At 41.4% G+C, this 11209-nt stretch overlaps 1 pseudogene; it reads right to left on the bottom strand.

Moving 5' to 3' along the window:
• Nucleotides 1-3433: 3433 nt before the first annotated feature.
• LOC133068036 (ferritin light chain-like) lies at nucleotides 3434-10597 on the bottom strand (annotated as a pseudogene).
• Nucleotides 10598-11209: the final 612 nt, after the last annotated feature.

Here is an 11209-nt window from a genome sequence, read left to right as displayed (position 1 = left end):
GGAGCCAAGCCTGCAAAGACACTTATACCAATCTGGCCATGTCCATTTTATTTCACAATTATCTGTGAATTTCTTCGTGAAAAGCAATGCATTTAGCTCCCTTTTAATTGTGTTTGATCTGTGTGGGCAAGAGACTCATCAGTACCGTGTTCCCACTTCCCTGGCCAGAGCAGGTTCTGCCTTCTCTCCCTCCCAGGCACCAGCAGATACCAGAATTACTGGAAAGCAGCGCTTCCCGAGGACAAGCATGAATATTCATCTGACCTGAAGAAATAGTCACTGGGGCAAAGCAAATACCTTGTATTAACTCAAGGTGTTTTAAACAGGAAGGACCATCTTCTGCGGTCCTCCTGGGTGGCTAGTGCCTGCTGGCCCTCCAGCTCTGCGGAGAACTTCCTTTTCTCTCTACCCCACCCCCACTTTTTTTTTTTCCCCATACTGAACTCCTAATTAAATTTAACAGTTTCAAGAGTTTAAACTGTATACCTTTTTAATTGTGTCCTACTTTGTATTGGCTGATGCACAAGTCTGAAAATGGATATTACAGCTTTTTATGATATAATATCACCCTAATTGGTGCTTCATAGGCCGTGGCTGAATTCTTTTCAATTAAGCGCTAACATACAGTAACTGTTTCTCTCTGCAAATGCTGGAAAGCCATTCACAAGAGAGGACTGGTACTGCACAATTCCAAAGTACCTTAATGTGTCAAAAATGTTTTGTGAAGAAAGCTACACTGTAAATGCAATCACCTACATTGGTGTTCCCATTGTTCACTGGGAGTGAAAGTATTGCTAATTGTCCTGCGTTTTAGCTGGGTTTTTAAAGCATTATGTAGTAAGTACACCGGAGGGTCAATTTGTGAAGTGAAATACTTAGCATGCAAAGCGTAATACAAGATGCTGTGTAATACTTGACCTCTTAGCATAATAAATGTAGCAGTGAAACGCTGTGCATTCAGCATTCACTGAATAGAGCCTTCGCAGTGGAACAAAACCAGAAAATGTTCTCTTCATTCCTTTTTTTTTTTCACTAAGCGAAAATTATTCTTTATAATGGCCATTGCAGCAATTAGCTGGCATTTGGTAGAATAAATGTGCAGAAATAGCAATTTCTTATTTTAAATGAGATTTTGTATGGAGCCTGCAAATTACTTGAGGTATATGAATAATTGTGCCTTAGCTTTATGCTACAGAATAGGGTGTGGGTGGGTATAAAGATTTCCTATTTGCAGTTAAATGTTTAGACATTTTATTATTTTAATTTCACTCACAGTCTGCCTGGACTGACCCTGCTTTCCCATTGATCATTTCATGTGCGCCTGGAAGCAAGTGTGCAGATGGCGGGAGACTCCCAATTAGTACACCATGTTTTTTATGAATGTGACATGTAAGTGCAATCAGGTCTCCTCTGGAGGCAATGGCGCTGTTGATACGTTGAGTTTCTAAATCAATACAATTCAATAATCTGCATGGAATGAATGTTTATCAATATTCTCTGTGGTCAAATGCATTTGGAAACTTCATTAATTTTTATCCAAAGTTTTTCACCTTATTGAAATGCATTCTTCCAGGCATTCATGATTCATCTAATTAGCCTTAAATAGGGTATTTTTTTTCTTCTCTCAAAGTGATTCAGTTAATTATGTCCATATATTCATAATTACAAGGTGGATGAGTTTGGTAAAACTGAAATTATGAAATCTGCAGAGTGATTCTAAGAGGTTTAGAATGTAGAATATAAAAAAGGAATGAGTAAAAGTCAGAGCAGTGAAATATTTTGTTTTAATCTCCCTTAGCCCACCCCACTCCAACTGCTTTCTTATAGGGTTCTATGTATTTATTTTTTTCACTTATCATTTGTAATCCAACAACTTGCAAAAATTCATTTGAAGTAAGCTCATTGTGAATAAAAATAATAATAAAGCAAACACTACAAGAACACTTGAACAATGTGTCAAAAGTTATTCTAAAAAAATTTAAGATAATATATAATCATTTAAAGGCTAGCTGTTCAAACAAAGAAGAAAGTTTCTTTCATCCACTGACCACTTTCCTGAGTTCTCTGACCAGATTTAACTACTTTAGCAGGTCTCTTATATGTTCTCTTTCACACTTCTAAGTCCTTTCTTATTTCCATTCTTCACACATTTTATTTGCATATTCTAAGTATTCCACATAATATCTTAAGGTTCAAGAATTTTATTATTTTCCTAGGCACCTTTTCTAGCTCAGTAACTTTTTTTGGTCTTTAAAATTATGTTTGGGGATTATTTTTTAGCTAAAGGGAAGAACAGTCTCTCCTAATTTTCATTTTACCTAAGACCTAAGCACACAGGACTTTTTACTCAGATCATCCAGTGATGCCAAAAATTCCTCTGCCAAATGCTATAATGAAAGCAACTCATTAGCAAATGACCTAGCTCATCTGTTGAATCCAACCTGTGATACTGCAAAATTGGAAATAGCCCCAATTAGTTATTGTTAATCTAATCTGGGTAAATGATGTTCTCACAGAGCAAGCAGATACCAGGCCTCTCTCACTTTACAAACAAGGCTTGTTTGCTACTCTCTCTCACAACAAGCTCCAGGGAGGTTTCTGGGTCATTGTATTATTGCTTTTGCCCAAAGGTCATGCTTAAGAACTTTAACAAACTGCATAGCCACTGCCCAGAAAGAATTGTGCGTGATTTCTGTTCTATTTTCACTCTTTTTTTTTAAACCAATGGAACAAATAACAAGTCAAAATTAGAGTTTTACCATTCAAGATGATTTATAGTTAACCCAGGAAATTGCAAGAATCTATTTTAAAATGAAAGACTGTGAGTTATAACATTTTTCTAATTATTCCTTCGTGAAATGTTTCTACCGGACTTCCTAAAGAACAATGTAGTGGAGTGGACTATGGGTAAAATTTCATTCCTATCTTTGTGGGGTATATGCAAGGGTTATAAAAACAACTGTAATATATTGGAATGTTAGAACACAGAGAAATGTCAACTGCATTTTCATACTGTGTGCGTGATCAATCGCTAAGTTGTGTCTGACTCTTCGCAAACCTGTGGACTACAGCCTGCCAGGCTCCCCTGTCCATGGGATTTTCCAGGCAAAAATACTGGAGTGGGTTGTCATGTCCTCCTCTAGGGGATTTTCCCGACCCAGAGATCAAATTCGCATCTCCTGCGTCTCCGGCATCAGCAGGCAGATTCTTTAGCTCTGCGCCACCTGGGAAGCCCAAATGTTCTAGTCACGGTGATCAGCTGGGTAATTCTTCCCGCTCCCCGCAAAAAGCCTGTATCAATTTGGTCCACGGCTTCGGAGAGGGCTCCAGGGTGGTTAAAAGGCTGCCTTGTGGCTGCAGAGAGAGGCTTCAAGCAGAAGCCCTGATATCAGAGGGTTTCCCCAAAGGCCGCTGGGCATGGAGGCTCCTAGTCCTACCTAAGGGTGAGCCTTTCCAAGAGATACTCGCCCAGCCCAGCCTGGGGACCAATCAGCGTGCAGAGGTTAGTCACGTGGTCGCCCATCTTGATGAGTTTCACCTGCTCTTCGAGGACGCGGCTTTCCAGGAAGTCAGAGGTGGAGGTCTGCTGGGCTGAACCCAGGCTGCGCAGATCTGAAAGGGCCTGGTTTAGGCCCTTCTCCCTGGGCATGGCGGCTTCCATAGTGTCCTGGGTTTGACCCCACTCATTTTGAGATGGCTTTTGCACGTCCTGGTAGACTGCGTGGCAGCAGTACTGGTTTTGCATTTTTAAGAGACGCTTGGCATCCTCGCGCTTCTCCTCGCCCATTTCGCGGAAAAGATGGTCCCACGCCCTCCAGAACCACATTCTCCTGGTGGAAACAGAAGCCCGGAGAGAGGTAGGTATCGGAGACCCGTAGGTGTATATTGACGGCGGCCTCCACCTCCGTGGAATAATTCTGACGACCTGGAAGTTCATGGTGATCGGTAATAAGGAAATAACCTCAGAAAACTGGTCCCAGTGGCCAAGGATGGTTGATTGGCTGATTCGAAGGTTGCAACTGTTGGGGTGGTCTGAGGCTGGAGCAAGGCGTGTCCCTGGGGTCTGTTCTGTCCAAATATTGTTGAAACAAGGGACAGAGCTGCAGAACCAAGGAGTGCACTACTGGATAATTCTTTTCATGACATAGTTCACGTCCTGATCAACTAACAAAATCTTCACCACATTCTGAGAGGTACACAGTAGGGCTTTATAGTTAATTAAAATAAGAAAGAAAGAAAAAAAAAAAGGATGGCACAAATGGTGAAAATCTGTTGTATGTTAAACTGTTAGTCTCTGCATCATTGGAGGTTTTATATCATTGCCCTAAAAATCTAATGACAATATTTTCACCTGGAATATTTACCAAGGGACGCGTGCATGCTTAGTCGTTCAGTTATGTCTGACTCTGCGACCCCATGGACTATAGTCAGCCTGGCTCCTCTGTCCCTGGGATTCTCCAGGCAAGAATGCTGGAGTGGGCAGCCACTACCTTCTCTGGGGCTCCAGGGAATCTTCCTGACCCAGGGATTGAGCCCAGGTCTCCTGCCTTGCAGGCAGATTCTCTACCATCTGAGCCATCAGGGAAGTCTTTACCAAGGGATAACCTCTTTCAAAAACTGGGTAGAATACGTATGTAGGGGATTCTTCCTGTTTTAACTGTCTACGTTAATAAAGAAGCTTTCTTGTTTCCCTAGGAAACTCCCAAGTAAATGCCTCGCGTTTCCATGGAAAACTTCAGTGAAAAGTATCTCACTGTAGTTCACTCAAACTAATAGATGATGTTTTCTGTGTCTCTTCTCCTACCTCCTGGCTTCACTAGGCCTTCTCTTTGGGGATCTCCTCACTCCCACATCGGGTTGTCCAATTCCTTTTCCTCATTCAAGTCCTAGGTTAAATGTTGTCTTCTCCATAAAGCTTTCTGTTGTCCTGCTAAGAAGGAATCTGTCCCTCTTCTGAACTGTGAAAGCAACTTGTCTTTCAACCTCTCTGTTGTTTTTATATATTTCGTCACCCTGAGTAACTGTAGACATCTTGGGAGGATCCAGTCTAAACCAATTTAGTGCCTTACACATTGTGAGTATACAATAAATACCTCTTGAGTGAATAAATTTTACCTGTAAGACTCTTATCGATCTATCATTGGTGGTGATTTAATTGCTAAGTCGTGTCTGACTCTTGAACAACCCCATGGACTGTAACCTGCCAGGCTCCTCTGTTCATGGGATTTCCCAGGCATGAATACTGGAGTGGGTTGTCATTTCCTTCTCCAGGGATCTTCCCGACCCAGGGGTAGAACCCAGGTCTCCTGCATTGCAGGCAGTCCCCTCCATTGCAGGTAGTCCCCTGCATTGCAGGCGGATTCTTTATCAACTGAACCACCAGGAAAGCCCATTATGATAGCAAAGAGCTGTAAACGAAGAGCCCCAAAACTTTCAGGTACACACACAGAAAGTCCCTTGTGCTTCTGTTGTGCCTCATTCCTTGAGAAATAACCAGGTACCACCAAGTGCCCCTCTTTCTAGAGCAAAAAGGTTGTGTGTAATATAGGTGACATCATGGGATTTCTCACTTTGTACCCTTGTTTGGTTAAAGATAGATAAACTCTATAATGTTTGTTTGCCATTCAGGTTATCAGGCAGGACTAGTCAGTTTATTTTAAAAATTATGAAAGCTAACTGAAAATATTTGAGGGTTGTGTGCCAGATGTACTGAGGACTTTATAAACATTGTCTCATTTGATCGTCACGACGTGAGGGAAAAGCTATTATTACTCCCATGTCACTGGGAGGGAACTACGCTGAGCAGCTGGATGGCTTTCCCAAGTTATACTACAATTCTGGGAAAGAGCAGGAGGAGGACCAAGGTCTGTTTCAATCCATAATCTGAGCTCTTAATACTTCTTCCTTTTCTCTAGCTTCACAGTTTCCTTTGACTCCTCTCCTAAGTGAACTTCCCATGGAAGACTTGAACCCAGTGGGTATTTGTACACCTTTATGGGAACTGCTTACCCAGAGCAAACCAAACTCTAGGGGCCCTGGGCAATAATGCTATGGATGTCAACCAAAAATATCTTACCTAGAAATCTCGTTTCTACCTAATTTATATACTGCGCGTGGTCTAGGAGGGCAGTTAGGAAATGAAAAGATGCTGAGTGAAGGCGCAGACATTTTTCTTGTGGGGAAGGTGCTGCCCCACAATTGAGCATGGAAATAGTTGATGCAGGGAGATGGGCTCAGGCATGAAAGAGGTGTTCCCCTAGCCCGCTGAGGACCTGTGGCTCTCAGCCTGGGATATGCCAAGATCCAGACACCCTAAAGCCCCAGTGTGTGTGCAAAGCAAATCGGTGCTGACATGTGGAACCTAGAACAGAGCTCCCAGAGAAGCATTTGACTTGGTGTTAGGAGAGAAAGACCAGCAATGCCCTTCACCCAACCCATATTTTCCAACATGAAGGCAAGAGAAAAACCAACAATTACTCAAAATAACAGGTAAAAACCCATCTGATAAACCCTGCCACAATATTTTCTTCAAGTTTTATTTATTGAACATTCATACCAGTGGTTCTCCAATTTTACAATGTAAAATTACCTGTGTGTGTGTTTAGTTGTCCAGTCATATACGACTCTTTGAGACCCTTTGGACTGTAGCCCGCCAGACTCCTCTGTCTGGGATTTTTTTTTTTTTTCAGGCGAGAATACTGGAGTGGGGTGCCATTTCCTTTTCCAGGGTATCTTCCTGAGCCAGGGATTGAACCCACATCTTCTGTGTCTCCTGCATCACAGGCAGATTCTTTACCCGCTGAGCCAACACCTGGCGGGGGTGTGGTTATTAAAATGAATAGGCCCAGATCCTTTCCCTGTAAAATTTTGATTCTGTGAGTTTGGGGTGAGTTTCTGGGCTCTGCATTTCAGACCACCCCCAGAAGAGAATCTCATTTCCCTCATCAGAGAAGTAAATTCAGAGAAAATAAGCCTGAAAATCAGGCAAGTGCTACAAGAGCTGATCTTCTGTGGGGTTATTTAGGATGAAGCTAATTAATAACAGTCTCTAGGAATGCTTGTCTGTGGAGAATTGGTGATGGCTGACAATGCCTTCAGCAACTAGCAGTAAGTTTCTCTCTCTTCAACAAGAAAAACTTGTTCTAGGGAAACTCTGAGACAGAACCAAGGGTGGGGTGAGGGACACAGAAGCCCTCCCTGTGTGGGTGAGAGGGTAGACACCTGTGCCCTGGCTGATTTTAGCTGGGCAGGCCTACCAGACACACTCTGCAGGAGGCAGTTCGAAGGACCCCTTAGCTTCGAGGAGGATCATTCTCTGAGGGAGGGCTCATTGAATCTGAAGTCACAAACAGCAGATCATTCATTCGACAGTCGCAGGGGCCTCTTCCGGATCCATGCTGTAGGTCTGGGCCTTGCTCACACTTTTCCTTCTTCCTGGAGGGTTGCTTTCCCCCAGCTTTGCCTGGTTAATTTTCCGCTTCCAGATCTGGCCTCCCTAATGAGGCAGTTCCCCCACAATATGCCTTCCTAATATCATTAACCTGGGAAATAGGATTCCTTGATTCATGCCTGTCTGTCTCAGTGGTAAGCTCCATGAGGGCAGGGGCAAGGCTGTTTTATTGTTATTTTTTCATTATTTTTAGCTCTGAGTCACTTACAAAAATAATTTGCTGAAGTCCAGTGATTGGAGTGATGGCTACATTTAGCAATGTACCAGTTCAACAGTGTAATTTATTTTTATGTTATAAATTATACAGCTGGTTTTATTGGAGAGAATATTTTAAAAGCTTTTGATGATTTCCGTGAAGGTTTTTTTGGTTGGTTTTAATTTTTTCTTAACAGCATTTTAAAGAATATTGGACTGTTAAAAGCTAAGGATTACAGAATGGGTTAGCCTTTTAGAGTATATATCAAATATTTAAGAAAGAGTAATTAATAACCAGTAATCAAAACTTAAAGATTAGTACCCCAAATCTAACATTCATGCCTTTAAGTATCAAATTGCTGAAGAGGAATTCAGAGTAACTGAATTCATATGAAATGCAGGGATCTTAGACACTAATTGCTAGTCATATAAAATTAAGGTAATATGCCATTTGAAGGATTGGTGAAAGAATGTAAAAATGTTTAAAGAGCAATCCCAAATGATATTCAGAAAGATGGGGAAACTAAGTCAACTGAAACAATCTCATCCTATGTGTAATGCTGAAATTTAAAAATTTAATCGCTAGAAACAAAAGTCTACCATGCCAATTGTAAGTGGCAATTGTACAGCAAAAGTCTACCAAGCAATTTTAAGTGATATTAAAAGTGAAAGTCACTCAGTCTTTGAGACCCCTTGGACTATTCAGTCCAAGGAATTCTCTAGGCCAGAATACTGGAGTGAGTAGCCTTTCCCTTCTCCAGGGGATCTTCTCCTAGGAATCAAACCCAGGTCTCCTGAATTGCAGGCAGATTCTTTACCAGCTGAGCCACAAGGGAAGCCTAAGAACACTGGAGTGAGCAGCCTATCCCTTCTCCAGGGGATCTTCCTGACCAACCGGGGTCTCCTGCATTGCAGGTGGATTCTTTACCAACTGAGCTATCAGGAAAGCCCCAGCAATTGTAAAAAGATTATTAATCATGGTTATATTTGAAAAAAATTAGACAATTATGGAAATTAGAAGTATGCAGGTCAAGAAGCACCAGTTAGAACTGGACATGAAACAGCAGACTGGTTCCAAATCGAGAAAGAAGTATGTCAAGGCTGGGTATTGTCACCCTGCTTATTTAACTTATATGCAGAGTACATCATGAGAAATGCTGGACTGGATGAAGCACAAGCTGGAATTAAGATTGTCGGGAGAAATATCAATAACCTCAGATATGCAGATGACACTGCCCTTATGGCTGAAAGCAAAGAAGAACTAAAGAGCCTCTTGATGAAAGTGAAACATGAGAGTGAAAAAGTTGGCTTAAAACTCAACATTCAGAAAACTAAGATCATGGCATCTGGTCCCATCACTTCATGGCAAATAGATGGAGAAACAGTGGAAACAGTGGCAGACTTGATTTTTTTGGGCTCCAAAATCACTGCAGATGGTGACTGTGGCCATCAAATTAACAGATTCTTGCTCCTTGGAAGAAAAACTATGACCAACCTAGACAGCTTATTAAAAAGCAGAGACTTTACTTTGCCAACAGAGGTCCGTCTAGTCAAAGCTTTGGTTTTTCCAGTAGTCATGTATGGCTGTGAGAGATGGACTATAAAGAAACCTGAGTGCCGAAGAATTGATGCTTTTGAACTGTGGTGTTGGAGAAGACTCTTGAGAGTCCCTTGGACAGAAAGGAGATCCAACCAGTCCATCCTAAAGGAAATCAATGCTGAATATTCATTGGAAGGACTGATGCTGAAGCTGAAACTCCAATACTTTGGCTACCTGATGCGAAGAACCGACTCATTGGAGAAGACCCTGATGCTGGGAAAGATTGAAGGTGGGAGGAGAAGGGGATGACAGAGATAGTTGGATGGCACCACCAACTCAATGGACATGAGTTTGCGTCAACTTCGGGAGTTGGTGATGGACAGGGAGGTCTGGGGTGCGGCAGTCCATGGAGTCGCAAAGAGTCGAACGTGACTGAGCAACTGAACTGAAGATTCAATTTTTATTTTCTAGCAAGGTAAAACTAAGGTACTTTTACATGGTTGTAATGCATCAAAAAATCTAAAATAAAAGGGCACATGTATTCAAAGTTGCATAAATCAAGAGGCTCATAAGGGGTTGGCAAGATTAAATGAATGGCAGAAGTTTAAATTTGATTTACATGTTACCATAAAACTGAAGTTTTCAAAAAAGGATTTAAACCTTGGTTAAAATTTCTAAAAATGCTAAAATGGCAGGTAAAACTAGAAATGAGCTTGGAAATAATGAAGCAACAGCATCGTATACTGAAGCCAGTATTCGTCTTAGGAAACTGACAAAAATAATCCCAGAACGCTAAAGAGTTGACAGAACTGTAAATGAGTTAAAGAAGAAATCTGTGTAAGGCCAAATATTTCTTCAGATAATAACTAAAATATTGGGTAAAATATGACATTTTATGAATATAAAATTTGTCTATGAGAAGATTGAAGTATCCATAGGTTTTGATACATTATGGTTCTTCAAAATGCTGCTATAAAAAGCCAATAAAAACTGACCAACTAAGACCATCCTATAAAAATTATGTAAATTGTATAAATAGTTAAAAGAAATGGGTTTTGATCATTACATTTGGTAAATCGGACAAGTTAGTGATTCAGTATTTGATCATTTGATGAATTAATTTTGCAGGATCGATTTTTGGCTAACTAGTCAGTTTCTTTTCTGCTGTTTCTTTTATTTACCGTTTCCAAAACCTGTTGCAGTGCTTGATATGCAGAAGATGCTCAATTAACAGTGGGGTGAATAAACGAATGAAGAAACTGCGCTGGTGGAGGTGCGGCGCCGGGGGCGGGGTGTGGAATATAAAGGCAAAGACCATCAGGGTTTTTGCTTTCAGGAAGCTTACCTTCTCTATGGAGTGGTAGTTCAACTCTTTTCCTGTTACTGTTTATATGACCGTAGGGCGACTTCATCTTTGTGTCGTTCTTGTTCTTGAGTCATTGGAGCAGGTTTACCCTACTGTTACACTATATTTGATGTTTAAATGGGAATAGAACTTCATTCTGCAGAGAGGTGAATATCTTATTTTTTTTTCTTCTGTCCCCTCAACTCGTCTCCTTGTCCATAGTTAGAAGCAAAAGGAAATGAGGTAAAGATAAACCCACCCGAAACTGAACAGAGTCGACAGATGACGCTAGGCCACGCAGCCCGAGAGCCCGGCCCCTCGCGCACAGCCGGCGGCGTCCTGAGCTCGTGGGGAGCGCTGTACAGTAAGAGCCAGGGGCTTTTCCTGCGCAGTGAGTTGGAATTAAGCATGCTAATTTGAGGTCTCTTTCAAGTATTTTGTTTAATTCCATTGGCCTTTAATTCCTTTATATTGCATCATTTAATGTAATGTTATTTATATATGAAGCATGTTATGCTTATTAACCAATGTGCAAAAATCCAAAGTACAGATTTTCTGTAATGGGCTAATTACAGGACTTTAAAGCCACCTACTGAGTTTTGCTGAGCTTCACAACAGGTTCACTGAACTGGATAAATTTATTCAAACGTGTGGAAATGAACCCCATTCTATGTGCTAC

Source organism: Dama dama, chromosome 13 (genome assembly GCF_033118175.1).
Source record: "Dama dama isolate Ldn47 chromosome 13, ASM3311817v1, whole genome shotgun sequence".
Classification (NCBI taxonomy): domain Eukaryota; kingdom Metazoa; phylum Chordata; class Mammalia; order Artiodactyla; family Cervidae; genus Dama; species Dama dama.
Note: the sequence above shows the minus strand (reverse complement) of the source record. Positions and strands in the feature narration are given on the sequence as shown.